The sequence below is a fragment of the Silene latifolia genome, chromosome 10, assembly GCF_048544455.1.
Source record: "Silene latifolia isolate original U9 population chromosome 10, ASM4854445v1, whole genome shotgun sequence".
In the NCBI taxonomy this organism is placed as follows: domain Eukaryota; kingdom Viridiplantae; phylum Streptophyta; class Magnoliopsida; order Caryophyllales; family Caryophyllaceae; genus Silene; species Silene latifolia.
The window spans coordinates 44,775,262-44,790,239 of record NC_133535.1 but is presented as its reverse complement, the minus strand read 5'-3'; the positions used below and the strand labels follow the sequence as shown (position 1 = coordinate 44,790,239).

General features: G+C 39.7%; 2 non-coding genes across 2 annotated transcripts; both read right to left on the bottom strand.

The window, feature by feature from the left end:
• Positions 1-1,553: 1,553 nt before the first annotated feature.
• On the bottom strand, positions 1,554-1,661 carry LOC141610267 (small nucleolar RNA R71). The gene has a single exon (XR_012528171.1). It is a non-coding gene; the product is annotated as a small nucleolar RNA R71 (small nucleolar RNA).
• Positions 1,662-8,175: 6,514 nt separating this feature from the next.
• On the bottom strand, positions 8,176-8,282 carry LOC141609840 (small nucleolar RNA R71). Its single transcript, XR_012527747.1, has one exon. It is a non-coding gene; the product is annotated as a small nucleolar RNA R71 (small nucleolar RNA).
• Positions 8,283-14,978: the final 6,696 nt, after the last annotated feature.

Here is a 14,978-nt window from a genome sequence, read left to right as displayed (position 1 = left end):
TGAGAACACATACTCCAACATGTTATTCAAGTTATTTTTATTCAAGTTCCAAGTTCTCTTGTTATGGTAATTTCGATTCTTGTTCATTTCGTTAATACATTCTTCATTATAGTTATTTCATAGTTTTCGTCATTGTTATTAGCATTGCAATATTAGTTTGATTATTAATGTTTATTATCAAGTTGTCATCACTAGTTTATCATTAACATTTATTATTATATTTCTCATCTTTAGCACTTTACTAACTCATATGTTACTTTTATTTAGTTTATTAATAATTCTTATAATTTCATTTAGTGATATTTACATTATAATCATGTTTATTTATTCATATAACATTAGTTTTATTTTCATCATGAGTGAGTAGTTTCATATGTCTAGGGAATAGGGAAGTCATGCAAGATTATTATTTGTAAATGTTGAACTAGGTTGATGTAATATTTTTTAATTGTTTCTATCACATGTTTGCATCGTCTTGATTAATCTTTGTTTAGTGGCCATAATTATTGATTAAGTTTTTTAATTCATTCTATAAGTCGAGAGGCACAGAATCGAATTAGACTAAGCATGTGTTAGTAGGACGACCTAGTCATAACGAGAGTTCTCTAGGACCCGACCTATGGTTTACAATAAGGCGAGAGGTGGTTGTCATAAGACCTAAACAATTAACAATGTTATTTATTCCGAGTTTAACATAAGCATCTATATACAATTGCATGTGTCACCCAACACCCCTAGACTCTTTTACCATACATATTTTACATCATTTTATTTACAAGTTATCAAACCAACTAAACAACCAATCGTAATCGACCTTGATAGAACTCTATTCATAGCATTTCATAACGCAATTTCCATCTTCTTGTTTGTGACCCCTTGTACTACATTCATTTATGTCTAGGGAATTTAATCTTTGATTAGGTATACGACAAGCCTATCAAATTTTGGCGCCGTTGCCGGGGAGCATGGTTTTATTGTGTTTCTAATTGTTGATTTCTATCTTTTTTTTCTTTTGTCTTAAGGAACACCTGTTCCTTGAGACCGTTGCTTACAAATTTCTTGAGATTGTTGTCCTATGCTAAGGTCTTCTCGCATTGGAGAATTAGACGATTTTCAAGCTTTTGAAGAGGAGGAGGTTTCTAGTGCATCATCTCCACAACCACCACCATCTCTTATGAAAAAGATGGTGAAACTTTCTGATCATACCAAACCTACCGCGGCTATGCTCCCGGCGGGTATCACTACTACCCAAATTACTGCCCCGGAGTTCGAGATCAAACCGGCTTTTATTAGCCTTGTGGAGAGAAAGCAATTTGGGGGAACTCCTTTGGAGGATACCAATTTACATGTGCAAAATTTTTGTGACTCTTGCTCCATGAATAGCAAACGGGAGTCACTCCAGCTCAAACTAGGTAAATACTTTTCCCTTTCTCTTTGAAGTACAAGGCAAAATTATGGATAAATATCCTTGACCGCACCTCTATGGGAATCACCAATTTGGAAACTTTGGCTCTTGCTTTCTATCAAAAGTTTTTCCCACCGGAGAAAACTCAAATCTTGAGGAGCCAAATCACGGAATTCCATCAAAAAGCTCTAGAGAGCTTATACGAAGCTTGGGAAAGGTACAAGGAGTTACAAAGGCAATGCCCACATCATGGTTTGGATGCTTGGTTCCTAGCTATAACATTCTATAATGAATGTTGTGCCGAGTCCCGAAGAATTCTTATTGATTCCGCCAACAATGGGTGGTTTGATCAAATTGACACGGATATTGCTCATGCCACAATTGAATCCATGGCCATTCATGATGCCCAATATGTCAATTCCCGGAGTACCCCATTCAATGGTAAAGAGGAAGCTTCCGACACTACCATTTTCAAAGCTCAAATCTTATTGCTCTAAGAAAAGTTGGAGGCTCAAAATGTTGTTTCCTGTCTTCAACAACTCAATGTCGTGTCCTCTATAAGCCAAATTGTTGTTTGCGAAGGTTGAGGAGGTGCGGGTCATTACACCACTCATTTCCAAGCTACTATTGAGGAGGTAAATGCTGTTCAAAGTTTTAGACAAAGGTCATTTCCACCGGGTACATTTTCAAATACTTATAACCCGAACACGAAATTTCACCGGAACTTGTCTTACAAAATCAACAATGTGCTTAACCCTCAACCTCAACAACAACAAAATACCTATGTTCCACCACAACAATGGTAAAATTACCCATCGAGCTATAAAATTCAAAACCAACAGCAAAGGCTACCTCAACAAAACTTCCAACAAACCCAAAGTCCACCACCCCAAAATGTCCAACAAAATAACCAAGGGGGAAACAAACTTAAAGCCTTGGTGATGCAAATGGTTAAGGCTCAAACCAAGTTGGTAGCTCAATATCAAAAGAGTGACGAAGCTCACAATGCCGGGATCAAAATGCTAGAGCAACAATTGGCTCAACTAGCCGCATCTAGCCCCCAAAGGAAGACGGGTCAACTACCACCCCAAGGTGAGCAACCACATGAGACGGTTAATGCCATTCAATTGAGTAGTGGTAAGAGTCATGATGAGCCATCCATGATTTTGGATGACGAGGTGGTAAGTAAAGAGACCAAGCTTGGGGAAAGTGTCCAAAACAAGGCTAGTGAAGAGCCTCCCATTAAGATTCAAATGCCATTTCCTCATCGCTTAGCAATGTTTAAGAAAAAGAGTAAGCTTGGTACCAAGGATGATGAGCCCCCTATTCCTAAAGAAAGTGAAGAGGTTCTTGTTGGGAAGGATATTTCTCCTAATGCTAAGGAAAGTGATGCCATTTCAAAGAGGGTGGATGATCATATTGTGGTTGAGGAGAAAGATGTGGAGGATGCTCCTCCAAAGGAAGTTGTTGAAATTCAAATACTGTTTCCCCACCGCCTAGCAAAGAACAAGAAAGAGAGTAAGTTTGGTAAGTTCTTGGAAGTTGTTAAGAATTTACAAGTTACCGTACAGTTTATTGAATTGCTTACCCAAGTCCCTTCATACTCAAAATTCACGAAAGAAATCCTCTCAAAGAAGCGATCCTTCAATGAGGTTGAGACCATAGCTTTCACCAAAGAGTGTAGTGCACTCTTACAAAACACGTCTCCCCCGAAACTTAAGGACCTCGGTAGTTATTCTATTCCTTGCACTATAGGCACATATACCATTGATAAGGCCCTTTGCGACCTAGGTGCTAGTGTAAGTATCATGCCCTATTCCATTATTGAAAAACTTAACATGGGTGCATTAAAATGCACTAATATTACTTTGCAAATGGCGGACCATTCTTTAAAGCAACCTTTAGGTGTCTTAGAAGATGTGCCCGTTAATGTTGGCAAGTTTTTCATACCCGTTGACTTTCTCATACTTGATATGGTCGAGGACTCACAAACCCCAATTATATTGGGTAGGCCATTTTTGCACACCGCGGGCGCGTTAATCGATGTGAAAATGGGAAGTTGACCTTAGAAGTAGGCAATGACCGGATTACCTTTAGCAAGAACAACACCATTAAGAACCCGATGTCACAAGAGTGTTGTTATTTACTTAACACTGTGAACTCTATTCTTGTTTCTTCTACACCTCGCTCCTTACTGACAGATCCGCTAGAGGTCGATATTGGTGTTGATTGTTTTGCAGGTAAGGATTCTAAGAGCACTATTGCTAAGAGTGCTAAAAAAGGATATTCATGGAAAAGTTTAAAGTGGATGAAGAATGTCAAAGAAGCTATGAAAGAAAGCTCAGAAGGTGACGAGCTCAAGGACGAAAATTGATCAAATGAGCTTCTTACATCGTGCGGGACATTAAACCAGTGCTTCTTGGGAGGCAACCCAAGCTTTTATTTGTTTTTGTTTTAATTTTTCGCAAATTTAATATTTTCATAGATTTAGAAATAAAATTACTACACTTGACGGTGTTTTATTTTATGATTTATAGGTGAAGGAAGAAGAAAAGAAGGCTCAAGGAGGATATTCACACGTCCCCATGCTAGAAACCCCGTTCGGGGACGTAACTTTCAAAATCGAGACGAAATTAAAACAATACGGAGTAAAGGGAAGTCTTTACATAAACACAGTCAACCCCGATCGAGGTGGGCCGGCCCCGGTCGGGGATGCAATTTTCTACGACTTTGGCCTTTTGTTTGGTATACGGGTAAGGAGAAATTCATTCATATCCTAAAGACCATTCCCGATGGTACTCTATCTCTTCTCTATCTCTATTCTTCATCAATTTCTTCACTTTAAATCACAAAGAAACATCATTTCCTTCATCAAATTTTAAGCTTTGTTCATCCATTGACATCACCAAGTAAGTATTCATCTCATTTCTTTTTGATTTCATCCAATTTAATCAATTTAATCAACTTTCACAAACCCTAACTCAATTTGGGGGAAATCGAGTTTGTACTTATTTTTGCTAGAAATTGGTTAGATTGTGTTCTATTAATGTTTATAGGATGAATTAGTTCACTAATTTGTTCTATTAAACTTATTTGGATGAATTTTAGCTTGCCTTAAGATGAAATTTTTGTCTTAAAATTTCAGAAAATGGCTCCTAAGAAAGGTACTTCACAATGGGCTACAAAGAGAAGGAGAGGTGAGGCGGAGGCATCCCATGTCGCGGAGGATGTTGAGATGCAAGAGAAACCAACTTGGCATGATCCGACATATCCTCAAGTGGTTTTTACTACTAAAAGGCAATGGGGAAATTGGGGCATCTTAAGAAACAAATGTATGAAGGCTACAAAATTTATTAATCATTATTCTCTTAAGCATATCGGAATTGATAAAAGAGTTAAGGCATTGTTTCAGAATCTTGACATGAAGCATGCCTACACCATGAACTATAAGACCTTCCTAGAACTCATACTTGAGTTCTTAAGTTCCTTTCAATTTCATAAATCTCAAAAAAAGGATCATATATTTGGTGTTAGTTTCCGGTTGTTTAATCAAGATTATAAAATGTATCTTGGTGAATTTGCTGATATTTTTCAATCGAAGCATGGAAATTTGCATATTGAGTCTCCTGGGTATTACAACCCAAAAATCACATGGCAGGTCATTTCCCATTTCCCCTTTGTTGATTGGGACGATGTCTCGTATCAATACATTCACTACCCCGAATTTCGCATTTGGCAAAGGTTTATGGGATGGACTTTCTTGGGTAGAAATAAGCCTCACTCAGTGAGGAAATTTGAGGTTGAAATACTTGGTGCTTTTCTTAATGTTAATGGTGATGAGAATTGGGGGATTAATATCCCTTATCATTTTGCCACACACTTGACCAAACAATGTCATAAGAACAATAGTGTCATTGTCATGGGTGGGTTAGTCACCAAAATTGCTCACAAGTTATGCAAGTTTAACCAAGAAACAACACAAATGGTACCTTTGACTTCCCCAAGGGAGGCGGGTGATGGACTTGACTATACTTATTTTTTATCCTTGAATTGGTTTAGAAATTCTCATCCGAACATTATTTGAAAAATTGCTAAAAATGACTCAATAAGTCTACCGGATGAGATTTCCGAACTAAAGGTCGTATTCCACACTAAACCCCGCCGTTCGGCTAGCTTTGAGCTCATGACTTACCTTTTGCCTCTAAGACAAGAGACACCCTCAACCATTGAGAAATGTGAGAGAGGTACATCCTCTCATGCTCGACACTCCACCTCTAGCGTCGATATGATGGGTATGATGAGAGACTTAATCCTTAATATTAATGCCATTCGTGATGACAAAAGACTTGCTTTGTACCCCATATATGATCATTTTGCTAGGAAATGGGTTATCCAACCCGAGGGACCACACCCATCATTCTACAACTATCCCCCTGGTGGGTTCCCTTCTTCCTCTGGTTATAATGCAGGTACTTATGCTCCCAGCCCGGACTTTTGTGGTTCGGCTTATGGACTGGAGGTCTTTAATCGTGGCTATGGGGGCTGATGCGTGTCTTAAATATGATGTTTTAAACCTCATTTTACACGCATTTCAGAGCTCATTTATGTAGTTTATGCTACTATTCTCCCTATTTCCGTCTACTTTCGTGTTTTTGTACATTATTGCAGAAATGTGAAGAATCCAGCGGAAATCAAGCTAAATCCGTCCCCGAGTACCTTGCATTGCATTCGACGTGAAGTATTTACTCAAGGAACGAGCTTGGTGCGCATTTCGAGGCCTGAAAGATAATTTTATGAAGAATTTGAAGCGGACTATCAGCTAAAGCAGTCGATCGACTGGCCTTCATGGTCGATCGACCAATGCACGACTTACAGGAGCTACTGTTCAGCATAGTTCAGTCGATCGACCGGCTGCTATGGTCGATCGACCATACTGTTAATTCTGACGTGAATTAATAGAACGAGATTTCCAAAGCCCATTGTATATTAGGTTTAGGAATAAGTGTTACGCGATATTCTATATAACGTAACCTAGGTTATTCAGAATAATCATCAAGCTTTAATTCAGTTCCGATCATCAAATTCATTAGGGTTAATTCTTTAGTTTAGTTGTTCTCCATCAATAAAGTATTCTTTGCATTCGGTTTTGATCTTCATTCCTACTTCCAATCGGTATTTCTCTGTTCTATTATTGAGTATTCGCTGCTTTATTTTCATTCATAGTATAGAATTGCTAGATTAGTTTCCCAAAGCCGAAATTATCGTCTTATGTTATTTGTTTGTTTAATTATTTAAATCATGAATTCAGTAGTTTTATTCCTTAATCTTATTGTTGTTTTCGTCATTGTTATGAGTAGCTAAACCCCTTGTGCTAGGATGTAGGGAATCTGTAGCGTAGGCGGCATTAGAATAGTAGACCTAGATCGCGCCACGGTCGATCGACCGCACACCTTGGTCGATCGACTGGCCGCGTGAGTTTTACCTTCGTTTTAATTAATTTAATTGTTATGTTTGACGAATCGAGTGCACGCGACTAGTTAAATGCCTAGGAATTGACCGACCCAGTTAAGATCGAAAGATAGGGAAGGGAGATAGCCTACCTAATTAAGACGACTAAATTAATAAGATCGAGAGATAAGTTAATTTAGCCTTTTTAGTCACTTTTCAGAACGAAAGTTGCATTAGTGATATTAGGGACCTATAGCGAGATCGAAAGATGATATCTGTAAGAATGGACCGAGAGGATTTCTTATTTTCCCGTCTCACGTGTTTGTTTTTAGACCTACCTAGTATACTGCCGCCGAAACTATAGTGAACCAACCATCTTAGCACCCTTTTAATATTTGTTTTCATCCGTTTATTTAGTTTACTGTCTTTTATTGCCTTTAGTTATTGAACAACTCAAATCAAACCCCCACACACGGTTACTTTTAGACTTAAATAAGACAACTATTAATTGCATCGCCTCTCTGTGGTTCGACCCTGATACCGCTATCTATAGTTCTAGTTGGAATTATAAATATTATTTTAGGTGCTCACAACGACAGGCATCAAATTTTGGCGCCGTTGCCGGGGAGGCAATTGTTTAAAATTTTTAGTTGTTTTTATTTTTAGTCTTTTTATTAGTTTAAGGGGCATCTGTTCCTTAAACTATTCTCATATTCTACTTGTAGTTTCTTCTTGTTCGCAGGTCACAGGGTGGTGAATTACTGCCGTTCAATCCTGAGATTGAGAAGACTTTGCGTGAGTTGAGACGATCATCTAGAGTATTGCCGACAGAGGAAGAGCTGAGTACTCTGTCTAGTTACTACGAGAACGAGCTTTTTGAGGAGGATCCACCTTCGTCACCTATTTCTACTTCTTCAGCTGAGACCGTCACATCTCCAGACATGGCTGAAGAAGCAAGTATAGCCAGTCACTCTTAGCCGACATCTGAGAATCTCTATAAGGGATTTGCATTACCAGGGACGGACAGAAAATTCGAGCCAAAACCTTCCTATATCAACTTGGTTTAGAGAAACCAATTTGGGGGAGCTGCAAATGAAGATGCAGCTAAGCATATGGAGACATTAATTGATTATTGCTGTTCCATACCCCCACCAACCGGTGTGACCCAGGACCAGGTGAAGGAGACCATGTTCATATTCTCTCTTCGTGATGCTGCAAGGGAGTGGTACCGAGACCTGGATCGAGCTGCTAACGGGATAACTGATTGGAAGTCGCTGGCCCTGGCATTCTACAAGAAATATTTCTCTGCCTCGAAGATAAATGCCATTAGAGCTCAGATCACAAGCTTTAAACAGGGTCCGGATGAGAATTTTCATGAGGCATGGGTCCGTTTCAAGAAGATGGTGCGAACCATTCCACACCATGGGTTCGAGAAATGGAGCCTATGCAATCAATTTTATAATGGGCTCTATGACGATCAGAGGGCTATCCTGGATACGGCAGCTAATGGTAGATTCCAGGAGAATGTTGGAGAAAATAAGGGGTGGAAAATTATTGATGATTTGGCCACCCATAAAGCTGAGTATGGAAATTCCAGGGGAAATCAAAGGAGGAGTGCTGAATCCCCTTCTGTAGCTGCATTAGAGGCCCTTACGGCGAGATTTGATAAATACGAGTTGGGAGGAGCTTCGAAAGGAGGGATCTATCAAGTGAATGCTGTGTCAGACGGTCCTTTCGTCTTTAAAAGATGTGGAGCTGAGGGACATGTTTCAGACCATTGTCCTAATCCCTATGAGTCTTGTCCGCCTTTCAAAGCATTATAGGAGACAAACACTTATTTTGAGCCGAATGTCCATCCGAACTTGAGGTGGAGTAGCCAAAATGTCCTAAATCCGACTCCACCTCCACAGAAGCAGCAACAGTAGAATTATGTGCCCCCTCATAAGCAGCAGCAGCAATACCAAAAGCCTCCGTATGTTCCTCAGCAGCAGCAGTCCCAAGGATCTGAATTTGCCGAGTTGAAAAATTTGTTACTGAAAGAGTCTCAAGCTAGAGAGGCCAGGATGAAGATGTTAGAGAGCCAAATTGCTCAATTGGCTAGCAAGAGTGCAGCTCGAGCTCCGGGACATTTACCGTCGCAGACGGATCAAAAGGAGACCCTTAATGCTATTACTTTGAGGAGTGGGTCTACCCTTGATGGGCCTGCTATGGTCGAGGAAGCTACTGAAAAAGATGAGGCGGAACCAAGCAAGAAAAAGGCAGTGACAAACAATGGCAAGAAAAAGACGACTGCCAGGTATATCAGTCGATCGACTGACATACCCAGTCGATCGACCAGTCCGCGAAAAATTACAGCTACTGTTTCTGTAGAAGTTAGTCGATCGACTGACATGCACGGTCGATCGACCGACAACGCTACTGAGGGTGAGTCTTTTCGTCCTCGAATGCCAAATAACTTGAGGGACCACTTGTTTCGGGGTACGACTACTCCGAAAATATTGAGGCAAGACCCAAATGCTGATGGGTCAGTTCCGGTTCCGAAATATGACCCGATGACGATTAATGGCTCATTTTCGAGACGGTCTGAAGAGGGTTCGAGCTTCAACAAAAATAAGGTAGTGGATTTTCAGCCTAAGTCCACCGATGCCGGCATGCGAGACCTAGAGGAGAGGGCTAAGTTACTTCTTTCAGCCCCTTATCCAGAGAGATTGGTGCCGACGAAGGAACAGGTATCGTTTAACAAATTTGAAAATGTTATTCGTAGCTTAAACGTACAAGTTTCTTTTCTTGAGTTAGTTAATCAAGTGCCTGCTTACATGAATTTATGAAGCAACTCTTATCTAAAAAGAAGTCACTTGAAACTGTGCATTCTGTCGCACTAACTGAGGAGTCATGCTCTTATTTGACCCATATTGCACCTCATAAGCTAGAAGACCCAGGTAGCTTTTCAGTCCCATGTAGTATTGACACCTTTTCTATTGAGAAGGCCTTATGTGACCTTGGAGCCAGTATTAGTGTCATGCCCTTGAGTCTTGCTAGAAAATTGAAATTGACTAGGTTTGCAGTCACAAACATGACAGTACAGATGGCTGACCGATCTGCGGTCCATCATATAGGAGTCTTAGAAGACATTCCTGTGCAAATAGGAAAGTTCTTCTTCCCTGTCGACTTCGTTGTACTAGATATGATCGAGGATGCCCACATTCCTATCATATTGGGTATACCGTTTCTGCACACTGCTGGTGCAGTTATAGATGTTGGTTCAGGGACTTTGACCTTCAAAGTAGGGAAGCATTCCATTGTCTTTGCCCAGACGGCTAAGAAGAAGGACCCCATGTGGCCAGTCACTTGTAATACGGTTTTTGAAAAGAAATCCTATTTTATGCTATCTGACATGCCTGTCTCTATGCATGTTTCTCCTATAACACCTCCGCTCCAGATTGGGAGCAAATTGGAGAAAGATTCTTCTGTTTTGGATGTTTCAGGAACTGGTTTGGGGAAGGAAGAGCCGCATGTTGCTCCAGCTGCGAAGGAGCCAATCGTTCAAAGAGACGGTCTAGGATGTCTTAGTTATGGCACAGATGAGGAGCCCGATGAGGAGCCAGTCAAAGTGAGGGAGTCCGATTTGGATTCTGATGAGCCGGATGAGGTCATTAATTAGGAAGATGTTGAAGCTGTTGATCCGTTGAGTTCCGCGGATGTTGGAGTTGAGAAGAGTGCAGCTGAGAAGATGAGCACTATAGAGGCTACTTCTTGTAGCCAGAAGCCGAGCAAGTGGGCCATTCCGTGGCCGTTCTTGATCAACTATTAGTTGATTAAGGGTTTTTCATACAACATTTTATTGCTTTTTAAGACTATTTATCGTTTTTCGTGTGCACGAGACTTCGCATTTTATTTAGTTTGCTTAGGATTTTATACGCTTTAGACAGTTACTATGGGTTTTGCGCAATTTTGGGCGCGTCGTTATGTGTATTTGCTGGTTTATAGACCATGTTGGCTCAATTTATTGAGCTAATTGAAGAAATCAGAAAGTTACAGCGGGTTTTCCAGTCGATCGACTGACCTATATGGTCGATCGACTGAGCTGCGACTTCTAGGAGCTTCTGTTCCTGTTCACTCTGGTCGACCGACTGGGTGATGTGGTCGATCGACCACCCTGCGCTGCTGTACCTGTTTTCGATCATTCCCCTGCTGTGTTTGGTCGATTTGCGGAGTTGAGGGAGTCTTTTCTCCACTTTATTCTCCGACTCATTTCTGTTTTCTTCCGTTTCTTTATTTTACACATAATTTTGCGTTTCATAAATTGCTTTCTCGGATTTATGCATGGTACTTTTAATTCTTTTCAGGTACTTATTGGTAGCACTGCTGGCTACTGAAACCTCCTAGCTCATGCTGGTTTGGGGAGGTTTCCTTTTGCTGCGCTTACAGTCTTATGAGTTTCCGAGTTCTTACTTCATGTCTTATGTAGTTAATTTAACGCAAATTCCCGTTTTCCTTTTATTTCATTACATAATTTTGCACAATAGGGACATTGTGCGATTTGGTTTGGGGAAGGGTTTTGCGTTGCATTTCATTTGCTTGCATTCATGTTTACATTTTATCTTGCATTGTTGTCTATTTTCTCTTATATATACAGAAAATTCAAAAAAATTGAAAAAATTTCAAAATTTCAAAAAAATGCACGTTTATTTTAGCATATAGGTCGAGTCGGAACGGTAGTATTTCAATGATGACATTGCATTTTCAGCTGTTTATGCCTAAGCCTTGCTAATTGACATGTTTTTAGTAGAATCGTATATGCATATCTACGAGTTTTCGTTATTTATTCGCTGAATCATGAGACTTGACTTAGAATTTTTGGCAAACTGCATCATATTCTTAGATTTAGAGCCTATAACTGGTGACATCTATGACCAGTTTATCTAGGATCGTGAGTAGTTACTCCTTATGAGACATGTCACATCAATATGCATAAATATGAACTTGATCTGCTTAATACATGTATGCATTCGGTTTGTGGTTTGTTGACACATGTAGAAGAGGTCATCCCTTTATTCATTTTGCCCATAAGCTTCACACTGCCAGAAATAGCCTTTTTGTCCCGCTAACTACATCCTACATTTAGCCTGTCCTTGTCAAACTAGTAGTTTATGTTTTCGGGATTGTCACTTCATTTTTGGTTGCAAATGCTCTTTTGAGATGATGTAGGGAAGATGAAAAAGAAAGGAAAAGAAGAAAAAAAAATATAGAATTGAAAAGAAAAAAAAAAAGAAAGAGGAACGCATGTGTACTGTAGAGGACGTTCGATCGACTGCCCATCTTGGTCGATCGACAGAAGCCCGAGAAAAGAGAAAAATCAAAATCACATGGTTGGAGTTTTGATCAATTGGTGATTTTATTCCCATGTTTTATTATCATCATTTGGGGAATTACAATTATATCGGGGATTGTGAGATTTGTGCTTGCTATTAGCACCGTTTTGATTGAAATTTTGAGCAAGAAGTTGGATGTTGTCATAATTTGGTTCCCTTAGTTACTAGCTTGGCTTTTAACTTTGTTTTTATCCAAACATATCTTAGCCTCTTCTTACCCATTACCTCACATATCCATATTTACCTCGGCATGTGTCATGGTCATCTGTTTGGTTGGAATGCATATGTACGGTTGTAGAGATTATCTTCATATTAGATTGCAGACATGTTCTTATAGGTCGTAGTTAGGTGAGAGTCACTACAAAATTACTTCTTTCTATCTTATACATCATTCACCTGTGCTTATGTGTGATATGAGCGACCCGTGAGAGTCCAATTTGATAAGTCTCTACAGTTGACGGTTCAGCAGGTTTTTAACGACTTCATAACTCGTTTGCATGATTCACATTGCTAATTGATTGTTGGTTATTGCATTAAATTGGTTTAGGCTTTACATGTTGCATTTCGCTCTGGGATTGAACTCGTTCCATTAGGTTTTAGGATCGAGTCTAGTTCTTGCTTGGGGACAAGCAAGGGTTTGGTTTGGGGAAGTTTGATGCGTGTCTTAAATATGATGTTTTACACCTCATTTTACACGCATTTCAGAGCTCATTTATGTAGTTTATGCTACTATTCTCCCTATTTCCGTCTACTTTCGTGTTTTTGTACATTATTGCAGAAATGTGACGAATCCAGCGGAAATCAAGCTAAATCCGTCCCCGAGTACCTTGCATTGCATTCGACGTGAAGTATTTACTCAAGGAACGAGCTTGGTGCGCATTTCGAGGCCTGAAAGATAATTTTATGAAGAATTTGAAGCGGACTATCAGCTAAAGCAGTCGATCGACTGGCCTTCATGGTCGATCGACCAATGCACGACTTACAGGAGCTACTGTTCAGCATAGTTCAGTCGATCGACCGGCTGCTATGGTCGATCGACCATACTGTTAATTCTGACGTGAATTAATAGAACGAGATTTCCAAAGCCCATTGTATATTAGGTTTAGGAATAAGTGTTACGCGATATTCTATATAACGTAACCTAGGTTATTCAGAATAATCATCAAGCTTTAATTCAGTTCCGATCATCAAATTCATTAGGGTTAATTCTTTAGTTTAGTTGTTCTCCATCAATAAAGTATTCTTTGCATTCGGTTTTGATCTTCATTCCTACTTCCAATCGGTATTTCTCTGTTCTATTATTGAGTATTCGCTGCTTTATTTTCATTCATAGTATAGAATTGCTAGATTAGTTTCCCAAAGCCGAAATTATCGTCTTATGTTATTTGTTTGTTTAATTATTTAAATCATGAATTCAGTAGTTTTATTCCTTAATCTTATTGTTGTTTTCGTCATTGTTATGAGTAGCTAAACCCCTTGTGCTAGGATGTAGGGAATCTGTAGCGTAGGCGGCATTAGAATAGTAGACCTAGATCGCGCCACGGTCGATCGACCGCACACCTTGGTCGATCGACTGGCCGCGTGAGTTTTACCTTCGTTTTAATTAATTTAATTGTTATGTTTGACGAATCGAGTGCACGCGACTAGTTAAATGCCTAGGATTTGACCGACCCAGTTAAGATCGAAAGATAGGGAAGGGAGATAGCCTACCTAATTAAGACGACTAAATTAATAAGATCGAGAGATGAGTTAATTTAGCTTTTTTAGTAACTTTTCAGAACGAAAGTTGCATTAGTGATATTAGGGACCTGTAGCGAGATCGAAAGATGCTACCTGTAAGAATGGACCGAGAGGACTTCTTATTTTCCCGTCTCACGTGTTTGTTTTTAGACCTACCTAGTATACTGCCGCCGAAACTATAGTGAACCAACCATCTTAGCACCCTTTTAATATTTGTTTTCATCCGTTTATTTAGTTTACTGTCTTTTATTGCCTTTAGTTATAGAACAAATCAAATCAAACCCCCACACACTGTTACTTTTAGACTTAAATAAGACAACTATTAATTGCATCGCCTCTTTGTGGTTCGACCCTGCTACCGCTATCTATAGTTGTAGTTGGAATTATAAATATTATTTTTGGTGCTCACAACAACAGGCATCAGGGGCTATGGTGGTTATCGAGGGTATAGTAGCTATGGAGGAGGACTAGGTAGTGGGAGCAACATTGGTGAATATGTCACTCCTTTTCAAAGAGATGAACCAAGTGGTAGTGGCCAACAAGATGATACCTTGGGATCCGGTGGGAGTAAGCCACCAAGAGGTAGGAAGGGCTTCAACTTTTGTCCTTTTATTGAATCTTTGATGAATGGAAGAGTCTCCCGTATATATACTACGTTGGGGGGAGGCTAGCTAGTGTAGTAAGTGTTTTTCCTTTGCATTTTAGTTTAATTTCTCGCAACTCATTAAATATAACCTCTTATCTTTCTTGTTTATATGCTTTGAGCCGTTTTTACGGTTTAGTTAGATTCTTTACATATTGGCACATTGAGGAAAATGTTGTGTTTAGCTTGGGGGGGGGGGGGGGAGGGGGGGGGGGATTGCATTTGCATTTTAGTGTAGTTTGCTGTAGATACCCAGTATTTGCACCTTCCAAAAACCACCCGATGATGATCGGACTGTAACGTGTTTTTGATATGCGTGCGTGGATTGGCTATACATGAGATGGTTTAATGCACTACTCGAATATGAAAA